At 35.7% G+C, this 19,793-nt stretch overlaps 1 pseudogene; it reads right to left on the bottom strand.

Moving 5' to 3' along the window:
• Positions 1 to 5,905: 5,905 nt before the first annotated feature.
• LOC117919369 lies at positions 5,906 to 6,987 on the bottom strand (annotated as a pseudogene).
• Between the last annotated feature and the right edge of the window lie 12,806 nt (positions 6,988 to 19,793).

Here is a 19,793-nt window from a genome sequence, read left to right as displayed (position 1 = left end):
TGACTATAATTTACTTTAACACACCTCCTTAAGATCACCTAAGGGAATACTTTGCTTTAATCTCATTAGATATCATGGTGCCTCTATTGAGAATATTTACTGCTACAAGCTTCCATCAACAATAACCCATGGAATATATGATCAGCTTACGATCTCACCCATAGAGTTGAATAGAGAACATAAGTCATAAGTTCTTTACAAGATGATTAGTTGTTCACAGTTGGTTCATGGATTTGGAAAATCCAATGGAGATTGTACTACACTACCCCTTGATTAGAGGGATGACTTGTCTTGGTCATCGAGGATGGGTTTCCCATGGTGAGTGCGTTAGTGTGTATGATTACACATTGGACAAGACCTATGGTGAATTATGATGTAAGATAATTAGTTCTTATGATTCACTAAGCTACTATACTATATGAACTCTCAACTTTGAAAGGATATTGAGTATGTGCCAAAATCAATAGAAGGTTTTGACCTACGATAAGACCCAAATGTGGTCATATATCCCTATAGATTGAATCACTATTAATGGAGGTTGATGACAACAAATATTTTAGACAGTATGTCCTCTTAGGTGATCTAAAAGATATGTGATCAGGAAGACTAACATTTCACTTAGTGGAATTTGACATATGTTCCTTAGAGCTCGAGTATGTCAATTAATCACATAAAAGGTGGATCTGTAACTCAATTATTGGAAAGGTAATCTTAATAGGTGATAACACTACCTTGTTAGATTACAGATACCCGTTTATGGGGGGTTTGTATGTAGTGGATAGTAAGACACGAACCTAATCTTCACCTCGTTGTAATTAACTTCATAATTGGATTCTAAAGGAGTCAATATTTTCCTATTGGTTCTAATGGTCCCTACTTAAACTCCTAGTTCATGGTGACACATTTATTTTTTAGGAATTTAGGTTTCAAGTTCATAAATGTGCATAAGAGTGTTTTGGTAAGAGTGTAAGATTGCACTAAATCATATGAATTGTCTTTCTGGACTAAGCTAATTAATTACTTAGAGCCTAATAAGGCAAATTAATTAATTAGGTCTCAAGTGGGTTGAATTAAGTGACCTAAGCCCAATTTAGGTTCAAGTCATTTAAACCCATAGAGAACCTTATAAATATCCCCTTAGGGATTAGGGCTTTAAACTTTTTTCTATCTTCTTCCAAAAAGAGTCTCTAGAGATACACCCTAGCCACCTTCTAGAGAGAAAAACCCACATTTTTCTCATACTTTGTACCACGTAAGGTATGATCAGGTGGAAGAACATCAGATAGACAACCTTCTCAAAGTTTTCTATGGTTTCGAATTCTTTATCAACATCTTCTACAATTTGGAATTAATCTAGGAACATCCCGATCTAGGTAAGGTTCTAATTCTCTCAAGATCAAATATATAATTGGTTTTTAAATGCCATGTTTTTGTTTTGATTAGGATCTAAGGAGCCCTAGGTCAGATGCATGCACCTTACTATATCTGAGGCTAGGGAATGGAGCAATCTGAGATTTCTAGCAATTTCAAGTGTTGATTGAGAGGTGTACCACAAAAAGAAAGTCGAGGACGTCTATAGCATTGGTGGGGGAAAATGACACAACCTACTTAAATGATCCCTCACTTAAGCTTTTATAAGAAATGGGAAGCTTCTAGAACTATCTAGAGACATCTACACACCTCTACAATGGAGAAGTGTATAGAATTCTAGAGAAGTTTAGAGGCATCCATACATCTCCACACATGGATAAGAAAAAGTGGAGTATTGTGGAATTTTCTAGAGAGTTCATGGGAACTCTTATACATACCTTATACATACATAGCATTTGTTTAGGGATTTCTTGAGAAGTCTAGAGATTTAAGGAACCTTTGAGGGTTTCAGAGAGTTCTCTTGATGCATATAAATAAGTGGTATTCTCACTTGACCAAGGTACCAAGCACTTAAGCTTACAAAAGCCTTGTAAAGTATTTCAATGCCATACAAGTTTCATCTTCTAAGTGTTGCTTTCTTTTTGCATTCTAGCTTCCAAGTCAAGTAACTTAGATGAAAAGGTTGACTTGGCAACTTCAAGTGGTTTGAGTTGTCTAAATATAGTACGTGAGTTTAAGAAACACTTAAGTGTGTGACCAAAGATGTAGAACAATGCATTAGAAAAATGGTTAGCAAAATCAGCCTCTCTTTTACCCCTCTTGCACATGTTACACCAATTCACAAAAGTTGATTACCTCCTAATCGCATAGTAATCACTTAGTTCTTTATAGTAATCACTTAGTTGTTTACATAAAGAGATGCAAATACTAAATAGTTATCATGATGCCATATGGCAAAAGACCCAATCTTACAATATCAACTCATAAATAGAGAAAAAAAAATAGAAATGAAGAAGAAAAAAAAAAGAAAGAGAAAATAGAGAAATCTAGGCTCAGTTTTGTAAAGTATTTAATTTATGGTGTTTTCAAAAATAAAATAGTGTTTAGAAATTGAATTTTTAAAAATAATTTTTTATTCTCAACATAAAAAATACATGTTTATTTGAACTAATAAAAATAGTAAAAGAAAAAAATTGGATGTTGTTTTTTTTTTAAATGTAGTGTTTTTCAAGTAAATTAATGTTATAAATATAAATAATTTTTAAACTTACACTTCATTAATTTTTTTTTTTAAATATATCCATTTTAAAAATGACTTGTATACTTTTTAAATTTATTAAACAAATCTCTAACTTGTAACATCTTAATCATTCACTTTTTTAATTTGGGTTTTCATTATTCTTACTCATAGTGGTAAGCTCTTCAATATTTTTGAAATCCCTTTATACATCATAAATGCAACCTACTAAAATATGTTTTCACTAAATAATACACATTTACTAATGCAATCAACACAAATTTACAAATTCACTAACACATAATAAAAAAAAAACACCCCTCAAAAGTTACTCTATCAGAACTTCACAATGGCTCCCATTCTCTCTCTAAATTCATTACTATGAAGAAACAAGTCTTTCTCCCTCTTTAGCATCTAACATAAGCAAGAGAACAATTTTCTCTTACTAAAACTTCTCAACTTTCTCTTACTAAAACTTCTGAAAACCCTAATTTTTTTTTCTCTAAAAGGAAAAAATGATTAAAAAAACCAACTTTGAGAAACATGCTTATTTGCTGCCGCACCATACACAGCAATTAAGCATCCAGAAGCTCATTCCTCAATCAATTCAAGATCTCCAGATTCTACATCTTGAATTAATCTCGAACTCACGACTCCACTCTCCCAATTCCCAAATATAACGAAAACATAAACCTACTCATAAAGAATACAGAATAATGCCCAAAATAAACCGCAACAAAAAAAAGTAGAATTCATCCCTTTTGTAAACCTGAATTAAGATTGCTCAAGACTACTGTAAACCTGTTTTCATCCCTTGTGTTCTTTTGTGGTCAATTAAGATTGCTCAAGCATGGTAAGGAGTAAAAAAGTTATTGAAGCAAGCTGTTCAATTTAATCAATTCCACAACTGAATTTTCTTTTGTAACTGTAACAAATAAAAAGAACAGAGAAACAGGGAAAAAAATTCTTCACCTAAAAATGAACCAAATTTATGAGGAACAAAATTAAAAGAATGTTACATGAAGATTTACCTTTGCCCATCAGTCCATCACCAAGCATTGATGCACAAGAGCTCTACTTTTTCTAATTAAGAGAAGAAAATAGGTCAAGCATTGGCCATAAGTCTTTTGAAACTTGGAACTCCTCTGAACAGGGTACCATCTTTGCCATCTTTGTACTGACATTCAAGGAAAATCTCATCAATTAAAACAAATTTCTCCTGTTGGTATCAACCTCAGAATCAAATAGAATTCAGTGCCTTCCACATCCATCTTCATCACAACAAAATCTCTTTCTGAAACTGTAGTTTTCAACCAATTAGTAAAATCAATTCCTTGAATCTCATCTGCAACAGCAATGTTCTTCATGTTGTTCTTCAATGTTCTATGCAAGGCTTCTATGGCTCTTCTTCAATCAATGGCTCTGAATTCCTGATTATTTCCTGTTTATGCTCGGGAACAGAGCATTTTCTAAAGTAAATCCCTCACACCAAGAACAAAAATTTGGAATTCTACTCTCTCTCTCTCTCTCTCCCTCTCTCCCTCTCTCCCTCTCTCCCTCTCTCCCTCTCTCTCTCTCTCTCTTTGTATATATATATATATAAGATAAAAAAAATTAAAAACAAAAATCATGCTTAAGAGCCAAAACCTATCTCAAGACCAGAAAAACAAGGATTATCTTACAATAGTCAATCATTAAAAGAAATTGAAGTCAAACAATCAAATCAAACCATATCTCAAGAGGCAAAACAACAAGAAGTTAGGGCAAGAATCGTTTTAATGAAGAAAGGGTAGATGCACATCACAGTGGCACCAAACACACAGCAGCAACAATTCAAAGGCTTTGGAAGGCGGTTAGACTGATGGTGGTGGCCATCGAAAGGGTCGACAGTGGTGGGAAGCCATAGATGGAAGTGAGTGCCAGTAAACAAGAATCTTGGTGAAGAAAAGGGTTGAGCTCAATAAATTTTCCCCTTTTCTTTCATATATTCCCTCTCTAATTTTTAAGAAAATTGGTATGGAAAATATTTTAATATTTTCTTTAGCATTTTTCGTCCCAGTTTTTTCCCATCATATTTTCCATATCAACCAAACTAAAGAAACCGATTTTCCTCAGCAATTTTTTTCCTTTCCCTAGCATTTTCCAAGAACCAAACATAGCCTAAAGATTCTTCCTCTCACATCTTTCTCACACTAAGATTCTTCACAAACCAACAAAGCCTCTCTCCAAAAACATTAAAAATAAAAATAAAACTTTCCCTCCCAAAATCTTCATAGGCCCAAGAAATCTCTCTAAAAATATCAAAAAGCCTAGAAAAATTCACCCTCCAAAACAACCAAAAACTCAACTGTCTCCGACTAAAACTTCAAAAACACTCAAGAAAGTTCTCTATCTCTCTCAAAATTCATAAAAATACTCATGCAGTGGCAACCTTTTGAGTTGGGAAGCCATGAAGTTTAATTTTTTTTTAAAAATAAAAATAAAATTATCCTTTCCAGATTGTCCATCATATGTAAAAGGGTGAGAAATTTCATGGAAAATATTGCTCTCTCTCTAATCAGTTGTATGGAGCTCTCAAGATTAGAAAGGGAGGTATGAACAAAGAACACTCTTTTGAAAACACGGAGAACAAACTTTTTTTTCGTCCAAATAGTGCAAAAAACCAGGTGAAAATACTTCTAAAATGTTCTCACACAAAGGTTCTGGGAATAAGAAAAACACAGGGAGTACACTCCTTGCCAAACATGTTTTTTGTGTTTTTTTTTTTTTTTTTTGATAAGTAAAAGGATATGTTTTTTGTGTTTCCTGTTCTAAAGAACAAAAAACAGTTCTAAGAAACACTTCCCAAACAGGTAGTATCTACGCAAAATAGTCCTCCAAAATAGGAAAGGATGCCTAATCTAGGATTCTAGGTTAGTTAAGTTGATTCACGTTAAGGAGTTTATTGTCAGAAATACCCAGGGAGTTTATCCTCAGAAATACCCGAGGAGTTTATTGTCAGAAATAACATTCTAGCTAATCCTCAACGGTTCAATCCAAAATCATTAAAACCAACGTATCCATGTTCCCAATGGTTACCACAAGCACCGTGTTTGGTTGCTAAGAAAAGCAAAGAAAAGAAAGAAGACGAAAATTTTAAAAATCTTATGCTTGAATGCGGAATTGGGCTAAGCCAGAGAGGTTCCTGTTCATCTTAACAAAGAAGATGAACAGACACAGAAAATGCCTCTCATCTAAAACCATCACAGAATCTGAAGATGGAAAAAAATAGTACTTTTCCCTGAACTTTCAAGCATAGAACGACATCATCAATATCTGATCATTGATCAGATTTATTCATTATCCATACCACAGAATTCACCAATAAAGAATTATTAATGTTGCATTACAACAACAAAATCTTTACTTGAAACCTCAGGTAAAGTATGTATTCGAGTATCAGAATTGGGTACGGCTCAGAAACAAGAAAATCAAATCATACCCATTAATCTATGAGCTTGTAGCTGTCTCCCCCTCTTCAGCCATCTCCGCAAGTTTCTTTTTATTCCTCTCTATAGCCGCTGCCACTTCTTGAGGCATATACTTCTCATCATGCTTTGCAAGCACCTCAATCGCTGAAAATAACAATCCATGCTTCTCGCCTTCCCGGCGACACTCCTTGCTGACTCGTCCTTCCGGATTTCATCCGTGAATGGCTTCACAAACCCTTCCACCACCACCGAATGTCCCTCACGGAACAAGTCCGGCAAGGCCCCATCGTACCGTACCAAAATGTCAGTGATCAGATCTGTGACCACGAATTCCATATCCGGCGACGACACCAGCTGCTTCACGCTGCCTTCGAGCACCAAACCGCCCAATCTGAACTTGTTTTTGGAAGGATTCTTAGCGTAGTCCTCCAGAGCATCAGTAGGAGTCACGTAGAACACCATTTGATCTTGAAATTGGTACAAGACTAGGACAATGAGCGCGGAGGCGCTGCCGATGGATAGGGAATAGGTCCAGAGCCGCCGGTTCTGGATCTGCCGAGCTCGCGCTCCGATGTCGATATTTTTAGACCGGACCGGTCGGCGCCGACCGCCAGTAGAGAAGAACCGGACGCCAGAGGCGGTGAACGGATAGTCAATGACAAGAGCATTGGACAAAGTCGACGCCGGGGATTCGATCACGGCGAAGACCGGAGGTTGGCGGCGAAGGGAGGACTGGAATAATACGGCGCTGCGCAAAAGATGAGATCTGAGATGGAGGCCGAGCCGAGCCGCCATGTAAGGAGATTTCTCTGGAAATTTTGCAAGGAACCCAGAAAAATCTGCACACCTGAAAGTCAGGGATTTTATAAGGGTTTAGTGGGTTTAAGCGAATAGATACTAAATGTATATTTTCTACCAGGGGCGGAGCCTCTATAGGCGGGCGGCACACGCCACCCTCAATTTTTATTTTTATTAAAAGTAAAAATACAAGCTTGCCCCTCTAACAAACTACTAAAATTGACAACCAAAATTTTAATGATGATATTATATTTATACCATAGACAACTTTTAAATAAAATTTTTATCACAGGAATTTATATTTAATTATTTTTTTTAAAAAAAATTATAAATGAGATTATAAATTTTTTCTAAAGCTTCTCTAGTAAAATATTTCTTAAAAATATTTTAGTAAAATTTTCTACTATGTTTAATTTTTTTTTTAGAAATATTATTTGGATATTTTTATAAACTTTTAATAAAATCTAAAACTGTCTTATCAATATTTTTAATATTTTTGTTATTTAATTTATCATATTATAAATTCCTCTTTTTCTATAAGTAATATCAATAATTACTTATTTTATTAAATCATATCAGTGCTATCACTTCTAAAATATGAAAATCTATCTATATTTATTATAATACACAAATTTTTTATTTTGCCCCCTACCAAAATTTATGGCTTTGCCATTGTTTTCAATAAAATAATTCCTTATTTTGAAAAAAAAAATCTCTCTTAATTATATTCTTTTTTAAGAAGTATTTTTTTTATTTATGCTAGGGACTTGTTAAATAAATAGTAAATAATAAAAATACTCAAAATCCTACATAAAATGAATTTAAAAAAGAAGGACTTATATATTATATTAAATAATCAATTATTTGGATAATCAATAAATAATGTTTATCAAAATTTCAATTTAAAATAGAATTTAAAATTATGACAATGATTTGGAGCAAATAATTTGATAACTATGAAATTTTGTTGAATAGAAAAGGAGGATCATATAAATTAAAAGTCAAATTTTCATTTACTTTTATTACAAATGACAATGAGACAAGTTATTTTCAAGTATCTTCACCTTATCCCTAAGGGACATATTTGAAATTTAAATAAACGAATTTGAGATGAATTTGAGATGTTTTTTTTTTAAACTTGGGATGAGTTTGGAACACGTTCGGATATTGCTTTGTCACACCCTAATTATATATAAAATTAATTTAATTTAATTTTAATTTTCCTATTTTGAATACATAGATAATAATAATAATAAAAAAAAAACTTTTCAATAAAATAAGTGTTGAGATATTAGGAATGCTTTCCTTATATCATTCTTTCCTTATGTCATTCAGTGTTGGGATATTAAGAATGTTTAGATATTAGGAATATTGAGATATTAAGAATATTGAGATATTAGGAAAGTTGAGATATTAGGATATTAGTTATTATTTCCTTATATTATTATTTCCTTGTATCATCCTTTCCCATTCTTAGAATGGTGATTACCCTCTATATATACCCTGTACATGAACGAATGAAAGTATGAATGAAAAACTACCATTCATCAATTTGAAGATGGTATCAGAGCCATGGAATTGAAATCCTGGATATTTTGTTAGTAAGGCCAACCATTGTCCCTCTTTTGCGAGAGAGAAAAAAAAAATGAGTGAAAAAAATACTATTGTTTTTCAATTTGAAGGTACTTTCAATCCAGGAATTATTTTGACTGAATCAAACTATGACATTTGGTCACAACTCGTGGAGATGCATATTGCCGAATGGGAAAAACTTTCCTACATTCGAGGTAAGACAAATCTACCAAAAGAGTTAGAAGATGGATACGAAAAATGGTATGCTGAGAATCAAAAGGTGAAGAAATGGTTGTTAATGTCCATGTGTCCAGAAATTATGAAGCGTTACTTACGCTTACCTACCACTCAAGAAATTTGGAGTGCATTATCAAAAGCCTTCTATGATGGAAGTGATGAATTACAAATTTTCACTTTGAATAAAAAAGCCTTCACTGCCAAACAAAACGACAGGTCTCTTTTTGAATATTATGGAGAGTTAACTGATTTTTTTTGCGAATTGGATCATCGGGATAAGGTAGTCATGAAAGACCCTGAGGACATTGCAGCATACCGGAAATCCATTGAACGACAACGGGTGCACATCTTTCTTGCTGGATTGGGTGGTGACTTTGAGCAAGTTCGAGGAGAGATTCTACACAAATATCCTCTTCCCAATTTGGAAGAATGCTATGCACTGATTCAACGAGAGGCAGAACGTCATGCTAGTATGAAAGCAGAATCTGACAACCCTGACACCTCAACTATGGTAGTTCGACAACAATCAACCCAAAATTGGCCAGACCAATCCAAGACCAACCATCTTAAGACATACCCTAATATTGATAAGTCAACCTTCAAATGCACTCACTGCAATAAGACTGGTCATACCAAGAGTCGTTGCTTTGAAATTGTGGGATATCCAGACTAGTGGGATCACAATCGTGATCAACGGAAGAAGGATTCCAAGAAAACCTCGACTGCAGCTATTGCCGAAATAAAAACAGAGGCTAATGTTGATGAGAAAGCCTCTGCATTGGTAGCCACTACAGATTATGGTGGTAAGTTTTTAAATACTTCTACACCTGTTATTAATAGTGCATGGATAATTGATTTTGGTGCTACAGATCATATGACTTTTGATTCTAGACAGGTCTCACCCCTTAGACCTTCCTCACAAAAAATTGTTTCCACAGCCAATGGTAAAACAACCTTAGTCATTGGGGAAGGATCCTTAACTCTTACCGATACTTTGAATTTGGATTCTATTTTAGTTGTTTCATCCTTAAATTACAATCTTTTGTCAGTTTCTCAAATCACTGCAGCCTTATCTTGTGTTGTCATTTTTTGGCCTGAATTTTGTGTTTTTAAGGACATCCAAACAAGACAGACGATTGGTTGTGGTGTTAAGCAGGAAAAACTCTATTATTTGGACTTGCAATCAAAGGATTCAAATAAGTTGCGACAAGCCTTGATGGTAGATGGATCTGAGGGGGAGAAGAAAAAGTCTGAAATTTGGTTATGACATCGACGTTTGGGACATGCTTCCTTTGGTTATTTAAAAAAATTGTTTCCTAGTTTGTTTGCAAAGAGTGATATTTCTGGTTTCCGTTGTGATATTTGTGAATTGGCTAAAAGCCATCGTGCTTCGTTTCCATTAATTTTGAATAAAAGTTCGTCTCTTTTTATGGTTATACATTCTGATGTTTGGGGCCCATCCAAAGTCCCAACTTTGAGTGGTTCGCATTGGTTTGTTACTTTTATTGATGATTGTACTAGAATGACATGGTTATGCTTGATGAAGACCAAAGATGAAGTGAACTTGTTGTTTCAAAAATTTCATAAAATGATTGAAACTCAGTACAATGCAAAGATTCGGGTTCTGCGTAGTTATAATGGTGGAAAATATCAGAGTTCTGATCTTCAAAAGTATTTGGAAGGACATGGCATCATTCATCAAACTACTTGTTCCAATACACCCCAGCAAAATGGAGTCGCTGAACGGAAAAAACGACACTTGTTAGAGGTTGTTCGTGCTTCCTTGATAGCAGCAAAAATACCGATATCTTATTGGGGAGAAGTAATCACATCTGCCGCATACTTGATCAATCGGGTACCTTCTAGCTCAATTAACTTCCAAACACCTTTCCAAGCTCTTACTAATGCCATAGTTGCCCCAACCGTCCCAAATCTACCTCCTCGTGTTTTTGTTGTGTGGCATTTGTGCATCTACACAAACACCAACGCACCAAGTTAACTTCCCATGCATTGCAATGTGTGTTTGTTGGATATGCATTCCACAAAAAGGGATATCAATGTTACCATCCTCCAACTCGACGAATGTTTATTATAATGGATGTGGTGTTTCATGAAGATTCAATGTATTTTTCATCCGAGTCTGAACTTCAGGGGGAGTACCATAAGGAAATTCGGACTCTCGATTATGATTATCATATCTTTAAGGAGGAGGAATCTGGACAATCTGAACTAGTGAACCAGGAAGCGGGTGAGTTGGATATGAGTGGTCAACAATTTGGGTCCGAAGATGTCTTCACTGAAATACCAAACCAATCATCATCTGTTGAGGGTGTTCTTAATTTGGAACCCAATCCATTCATGAAACGGTTACCACACCGTCATAATAGAGGTATTCCTAAACCCACATATGAACCCGAATTGTCTACCAAAGTCAAATATCCCATGAGCAACTATGTGTCTAACCATCGTTTATCTGAATCAAATAAGTCATTTGTAAATCAATTATCTACTATAGCTATTCCTAACAGTGTGCAGGAAGTCTTAGCTGATCCAAGGTGGAAAACAGCCATGAATGAAGAGATGAAATCATTGCAAAAGAATGAAACATGGGAACTTGTAGAATGTCCACCAGGAAAGAAGCCAGTTGGGTGTCGTTGGATCTATACTGTGAAGTACAAGGCAGATGGTAGTATTGAACGATTTAAAGCAAGATTGGTAGCAAAAGGGTACACTCAAACTTATGGAATTGACTACACAAAGACATTTGCACCTGTAGCTAAGATCAACACAGTTCGAGTATTACTGTCTTTAGCTGCAAACCTAGATTGGCCATTACAACAGTTCGATGTGAAAAATGCCTTTCTGCATGGCGAGTTATCTGAAGAAGTATATATGGATCTTCCACTAGGATGCATGGTGTCAGAAAAGCAATGTCAGAAGGTGTGCAAATCGAAGAAGTCATTGTATGGCTTGAAGCAATCCCTGAGAGCATGGTTTGGAAGGTTCACAAAGTCAATGAGAGCTTTTGACTATCGTCAAAGTAATTCGTATCACACTTTGTTCCTGAAAAAGCAACATGGTAAGATTACGACACTCATTGTATATGTGGATGACATGGTAGTTACAGGGAATGATCCTAAAGAAAGAAAAGCTCTGCAAAATTATCTATCTAGAGAATTCGAAATGAAAGATCTAGGTCCTCTGAAATACTTTCTTGGGATTGAAGTTTCTCGATCAAGTGAAGGAATTTTTCTGTCTCAAAGAAAGTATGCCTTAGATATTTTACAGGAGACTGGAATGTCAGGATGTCAACCTGTTAATACACCAATAGAAGAAGGTCTGAAATTATGTGTTGAGTCTAATCAAGTATCAACCGATAAGGGAAGATACCAAAGACTTGTGGGGAGATTAATGTACTTAGCTCATACAAGACCAGATCTTGCTTATGCTTTAAGTGTAGTGAGTCAATACATACATAATCCTGGAGAGCAACATATGAATGCAGTCATGCGTATTTTGAGGTATTTGAAGAATGCTCCTCGGAAGGGAATTTTGTTTGCAAAAAATGTTGATCATCAGAGTATAAAAGTATATACTGATGCTGATTGGGCCGGTGCAGTGGATGATAGGCGATCTACATCTAGTTACTTTACCTTTGTAGGTGGTAATCTTGTGACATGGAAAAGTAAGAAGCAGAATATCGTCACTCGTTCAAGTGCAGAAGCGGAATTTAGAGGTATGACTCTAGGACTTTGTGAGGCATTATGGTTAAGACTCCTTTTACAGGATTTAGGTTACCTATCTAGGCAAGTAATCCAATTGTTTTGTGACAATAAAGCCGCATGTGACATTGCTCATAATCCAGTACAACATGATCGTACAAAGCATGTCGAGGGGGATAGATTCTTCATTAAGGAAAAGTTGGATGATAAGATTGTGGAATTGCCTAAGATTCGATCAGAAGATCAATTGGCCGATATCCTCACCAAAGCTGTCTCAAGTCAAGTATTCTCAAAATTTTTAGACAAGTTGGGCATGTGTGACATCTTACACCACCTTGAAGGGGAGTGTTGAGATATTAGGAATGCTTTCCTTATATCATTCTTTCCTTATGTCATTCAGTGTTGGGATATTAAGAATGTTTAGATATTAGGAATATTGAGACATTAAGAATATTGAGATATTAGGATATTAGTTATTATTTCCTTATATTATTATTTCCTTGTATCATCCTTTCCCATTCTTAGAATGGTGATTACCCTCTATATATACCCTGTACATGAACGAATGAAAGTATGAATGAAAAACTACCATTCATCAATTTGAAGAATAAGTTATATAAAATATAATAATTTAATTATTTATAAAATATATTTATTTTAATGTAATTTAAAATTTTTTAAATAATTTGAAAAAATTAAAAAAATTTCAAAAAAAAAAGTTAAATGGGACGAGGTGAGGTGGGACAAGTATGAGAATTTCTCATACCTATCCCACTTGGTCTGGTTTAATTTTTTTAATAGAATAGGGGATAAGAATTATTTTGAATAATTGGGACAAGGTTGGGATGGGGCAACTTGTCCCCAACTCGCCTCGTTGTCATTCCTAACTTTTATATTCCTATTTTCTTATATATAAAGGATGTAATTTAAAAGCCTTATAAAAAAAATGTTCAGTTGTATTTTTCTATTGTTAATCTATATAATTAGTGCAAAAGATGGCAATTATGCAAATTTATGTAGTAATCTTGTTTTATGAGTTTTAGCAAACGTGGAAAAATGTTGAAATTAAGACCCTAAAAGAATAATTTCTTTGGATTTTTTTTTTTTTGAATTTTTGTGACATTTTTAGCTATTATGAAAATGGGTATTTTATCATGCTTGGATTGTTAATTTAAAATTTAAGGGAAAAGTATGTTTTCATACGCTCATATGAAAAAATAAAATCATAAAATAAAAACCTAAGTTTGTATTACCTTTGAATCTAGTTCCAATTTGAATAGTAAACTAAATTAATAACCTCGCTAAATATATAAAATAATAATATTTTTAGAAATCCTTAAAGGTCAAAGAAAAATTAAATAAATAATTGATGAAGTGCATATTAAGTAACTTCATAATCTAGTATTAAATAATTTGTTTTATAACTTTTATTTTCATAATTCACTCATTCTTGTAATTAACAAATACTTGAAACCTCTTTTATCTTTTAGGGTGTTAAATTTTAACACCTCATCTCCTTATTATCTTTTATCATTAATAACCATCTCTTATTTTTATAATCTTTTAGGCTTCTATGTATTAACTTTTTACCATATCAATTGTTTTTAAATTTATAAATCATGCTTGTATTTCTTTATAAACTAATAAAATACTCATTTATTTATAAATTAATAAATTATTCATTTATTAATAAATAAATAAGTCATTATTGATAAATCAATGTGGACCCGCATTTTTCACGTGCGTCCCCACTCGATTGGCGAGACTCGCTTTTTATTTGTGAAAAATTAATTTTTAGAGAAATTGGAGTCGCCACTTATTTTATTTTTATTTTAAAGGGAAAATAAAACAAGAAAGAAAAACCCTAAAATGTGACTCCATAATTTTTGGAAAAAAGGCATGTCTTTGAAAAACCCGAGTCTTGGTCCGGGGATCAGGTTACTTATTGGGAAGGTACCTTTAAAAGGTAGCACCCCTCTAAGCCCTATAAAGGTCTCTACTGACAAAATTAAGGGAAGTGTGACAATTAATCAGTTAATTATAGATACCTAAATAGGCTAGGTGATTTTAGAGAGTGGCATGCCAAACACAATCAAATTGCAATAAAGGAGAGTTAGGGTGCGTACCTGAACCGTTCTTCAAGCGCTATCATAAAACATAAAAGTTAGTGTAGAAATGTAGCACACGACATTTGTTTTATTCAAGCAAATCAAGCATATATCAAGACATCCAAGAATCACGTCAAATATGGATATGGTCATCAATGGCATACAAGTCCATAGAGTTCTAGAAAATAGATGAGAAGAGAGCGTACCTAGATAGCAAGTCAGTACTCCTCTATGGGAATCAAGAGCATCTCAACAATAAATACAAAACAAATTCATGTATATCATCAAGAAGAATAAAAAATCAGCATATCAAGCAAACAATATTGAAGAAGGTATCATGAATGTCGGACCCCCCACCAAAGTCCATATTACTTTTGCATGAATCGATTCAATGAATTCTATTGTTTGGAATCATGAAGTTTGTTCATGCTTAGAGAAAATCGAGAAAATCAAGAAAATCGGTTGAAAATCAAATAAAATAGTGAAAACGCGTGCCGGAAGGAAAAATGGCAGCAAAGGGGTGTTGAAATTTGGATTTTATTGCCTAGAGAAGGATCTAAAGATGGATTTTTCAAAGTCGAGAATGTTTAGTTGAACAATGGTTCTAAAATTCAATTTAAAATAGTAAATTCCCAATTAAAGAAGCAAATAGAGGAAAAGGTGTGTGTGGCAAGGTTGCCATGGTGGAATGGAGCTTGGGAATAAGATTTGGGACTGTTTTGCTGGCGTTGAATCCCCAGATACATTATGCTTTCTTTCGGCACTTTCCGGGACTCCCTGCTGTTCAAAGCTTTGGTGATATCTGGTGAAGGGTGAAGAGTTCCAGCAAACTTGAGCTGCTCTTGAGAAATACGGACCCTGGCATAATCAGCTTTCCATATCCATATCTCCCTCGGATCCATGAGCTCAAACTGACACATAATAGGCCACCAGAGCGTGACCGATATGGTATGGAAAATGGTCCACTGCCCTGATGAGGAGAGTTCATGAAGCAAATCTAGTCACAGCTCTTCACTTTACTACTGACTTGAAGTAGTTACTGAATAGGGATTCTTTTATTTTGCCTTCACTTAATATAAAATCCAATGTACCATGTTCTGAAGAAAATATCCCCACTGCCATAGGTCATCGAATAAGTGTTTTCAGCTTTGTATAAACCTGTAGGCTTTCATCTTCACATCCAGATCAGCTTCTTTGGTGATCTTTGTACCGTGGAGCTTCAGGGATATACCAGATTATATTAGCAGCGACATTGTCAAATCCAGAAAGGGGGTACTTGTTGGCAAAGGTGGAAGTATGGATAATCCTCATTCAAGAGAAAGGGTTTATGGGGATGAGCCTTTAAATGAAACCTCTGAATTTGAAAACTTACATCTGCTCCTTTATTCTTTTCTCTGTTTCAGAATTTTGTTTATCATTCTCCTTAGTGAGGTGTCCTTTTTTTGTGCCATAACTCCATCAACATCAGGTTCATCTTGAGTGATGTTCTTGTCAATCCGGTCAAATGTTGCGGGTCCTAATGCCTAGGCAGTTCCTTTCTCAAACTCAGAAAAATATCCATATTCACCTGCATTCTCACCGTCCACATTATCCAAAGACTCTGTGTTATCTTCCTGCAGATCAGAAGACAACTCCGGCTCCTTCTCTCCACTCTTCAAGTGCATCTTCAACATTATGGTAAAGGTTGGCTTGGGTTTTCTGGATGGATGCAGAATCTTGCTGAGGCAATTGAGTTTTGGATTGATCATTGATGAGTTTCCCGTCCATAGATGAGTCAGCCACCAATATCTCCATCTCAGAAGTATCATTGGGAGGTAAGCCATTTACAGGTGCAGGGTTATTGTGAATATTACTGCTATTAGAGTTCTGGTGCCGTTGTTTCTTAAATCTGCAGCCTGCATGTCATCCTTGTAAAGATTGCTTCCAGCATCTGAACCATCTGTGTTGCCACCTTCATGCTCAGAACCATCATCATCATCTTCTGGACCCCTGTGATCGTTGCGAGGGTGATTGAAAGTGACGAGCAGGTTCCAGGCTCCCTTTGGAAATTAAATACACTTTACTAGTTTCAATCTGACTGTAGAATTGATCAGCTACAGCAGTGAAACATAATTCCCTAATTTCTCCACCATCAACTCACCAGCAGCTTCATCAAGTGTTAAAACATCACCACTGCTCGTTCCCCACGCTAATAACGAACATCGAAGCTTCCTTTTTCTTTGTCTTGCCATCCAAAAACAGCCATTTTTAAACGAGTATAATCGACTGAAAGGTGCCCTCTTTCAGGTTTGTTGTATAAATTAGTTGCCTCTGTTGATATGATGTTTTCAAATTCAATCTGAATCTGACCATTCAAAATACCCCAAATCTTAATTTGTGCATCTCCATAACTGATGCCAAAGAAGTCCAAAGAGGAGCCAAAGGTTGTTAACAAATCTTGAGAAGCAGAGGGTTGACTTCACTGAAAGTGATCTTATGGTCCCATAAAAATTTCTGGTTCTGGTATTTCAAATAATGAATTCCTCTCTGAAGAACTGGACTGAGCATGCTGCACTTCGATCCCTTGATTGATCCATCTTACGAAGGAGTTCAAGCACATTCTGACTTGATTGAGCAGTCTCATTTCGGATATAGATACCAGCTGATCTGGGAAAAACCTCCTTTTCCATTTCATTAGAATCTTTAGGAATATGACCATTCGAACCGCTGTCTAGAACCTTTGTAAGCATCTTCGTCATGCGGGTTGTTTATGATAATTCCAGGTCGAGGGTTCACTTCATTGAATGAGGTGTTCATGGATGACCATCACCAGAAATCTGTTTTTCAGTATCCATCATGGAACTGGATATGGATCCTATTGCTCAACATAATGTATTTAAGTTATTCCATATCCAATCCTCATCTTTCAGTTGCTTGCTTAATTTCTTCAGCATCTGTTTTTCAATATCCTCATGATCAAGGTGTGACAAATAGATCAGAATTTGTCTCATAATCTTATACTGAACAAGGACATCATTGTCTTTCATGGTTTCACGAACAATATTCCCATTTTTATTTTCAACAATCAAAACTTCAGGCTTAGCCATACAATAGATCATAAGCAATCTCAACTTTGACATAGGACCAGAATAAAGCCGCCGCTGCTGCAAAAGTCGTGAACCAAGGCCATCAACCGTACCAGGGATCAATGGTATCTGCAATCCCGTCGTGTTTGCAGCCATCACAAGATTATCTAAATTATGGTGTGCCTCAAACAACTCCAAAACTAAGGAGTTCCAATAGTCTAGACAAACCTTGAGAACTTGAGTATCACCCATATACAAAATGCCAATGAGATACTCAAGGCTCAGTAGGAGTGCAGATATGTTCTCTTGACTAGATTCCAGCAGAACAGGGTTCTGAATAAATGACTGCTTCTTCAAAGTACCAGGACGTAAGCCATGCTTTACCATAGGATTCAGTTACTTATTAAGGGCTTCCCTCTGCAAAGTACCTTTACTGCCAGAGTGCTCCTTGAAGCTGCTGTAGCTGAATTTTCTCTCCAACTGATCAGGATTACCATTGTGTTGATCTGCACCCAAAAGAAACTCATGCTGCTTCAGACCATCCAACAGAATTGCTAGTGCACCAACTCCTCGCAGCACCTTATTGTACTGTTGACCAAAGGACAGGAGCTTTACAGAAAATGAAAGAATGGTGTGTGTTAATTCAACTGTGATTATGGGAATATCACCAGGCTGAACCATGGTACCATTTTCGCTGTCTTGTCAGACTGAATATAGTAAAATTGGTTCCTGAAGATGATCTCTTCTCTCTTCTATGCTTATTTTAGGTGGACATAGCATTTTGGATTCCTCGATGCGGCACAAACCAGAAGAAAGAGATATAATGGTTCGGATTTTGACTGATTCAACCCATTGTGTCATCTGCTGATGGGTTAGTGAAGAATCAGAATTTGCCAGAAACTGATTTAAGACCCCCATCAGCATTGGTGGCAATCAATCAGGCTAGCGAGTTCAACACTTTGTTCATCATCGTGCTTCTTAGCAGAACAATCTTCTTTGGATGGCAAAGTCTCTCTAGGCTTTTCAAAAACCTGGTCGTCAATATTAATAGCAGTAGAATGAGATTCAGCAAGCTTAGAGTCCTCCTCTGACTGCCTAGGAATGCTTGTATTTGTAGCCTCATTTTTAGAATTCTTTTCTGTATGTGGAGGCTTATCTTGCTGCTGGTAAACCAAGGCTAATGCATCATCAAATGAGTCCCTCAGCTTAACCCTCACAGATTCAAATGACTCTGATCGAACTTTAGGAGATGGTTGCATCTGGGTGATTTGACCTTTTGGAGTTACTACTTGCTGAGGGGCATATTTATGAGACATGGAATCTGTACGCATTGTTTTCTTATTCGGTATTGTTTTTCCTCATTATGGAAGCAGAGGGACTGATAAAAGAGACCGTACCAATTATACTCACAACACTGTTATTCCTCATGCTTTCAACGTCATTGACGGGCAATTAGAATTATTCTGGCGGGAGCTTCATTCCTGGCTATAAGTCCTTTATTTGTGCACATTAGAGGTGGCTACTGGTATGTGGATTGAGGGAGAAACTGCTTGGATATTATCATCTTGAAAAGAAGAAGCGACTGCAGAATCTGATCTATTCGTTGACCTTGTCTTACATGAAAACTAGTTGATACTTCCATTTCTCGTTTTGAAGGATGCTAACGAGGATGTAGGGATCAATAAGGTCCCTTGGTACTTTAATAACACTGCCTAACTGGGTGTATGCATGAGGTAGGGATGAGCCAGAAAACCAGTAAAAGGAAAGAACTGAACTGGATTTGTTCTTCGACAATCCGGCGATCAAGTGGCTCGAGTTCAGTTGGCCAGAGAACTTCAGGCTGCAGGTCACCTTCCTCACAGTCATGAAAGATCAGAAAGTTCAGGTCATCAATTTCCACTTGTAGTAGCCTAGCCAAACCTCTCGCAATCTTGAATACTGTGAACTGGAAGTGAGATAACAGAAGAACCTTGAATTGAGAAATTGGGAGGATTTGTCCCTACCGACATCATCAATGTCTCACACTGGCCTTGCGTACCTAGGTCTTTCCAGGCATGTAGCAGTTCACCAATGAATTCCTCATCACAATGACTCAAGGTAAAACCTAGTTGCTGCTTTCGAGGATTTATATCCATGTTTTCAAGGGCAGGACCCCTTGCTATAGCAGCACATAAGTCCCAAATGGGACCATGTCCTTTCTTTGCCAAACTAAG

The sequence above is a fragment of the Vitis riparia genome, chromosome 7 (assembly GCF_004353265.1).
Source record: "Vitis riparia cultivar Riparia Gloire de Montpellier isolate 1030 chromosome 7, EGFV_Vit.rip_1.0, whole genome shotgun sequence".
In the NCBI taxonomy this organism is placed as follows: domain Eukaryota; kingdom Viridiplantae; phylum Streptophyta; class Magnoliopsida; order Vitales; family Vitaceae; genus Vitis; species Vitis riparia.
This window is presented reverse-complemented; position numbering and strand designations above follow the sequence as displayed.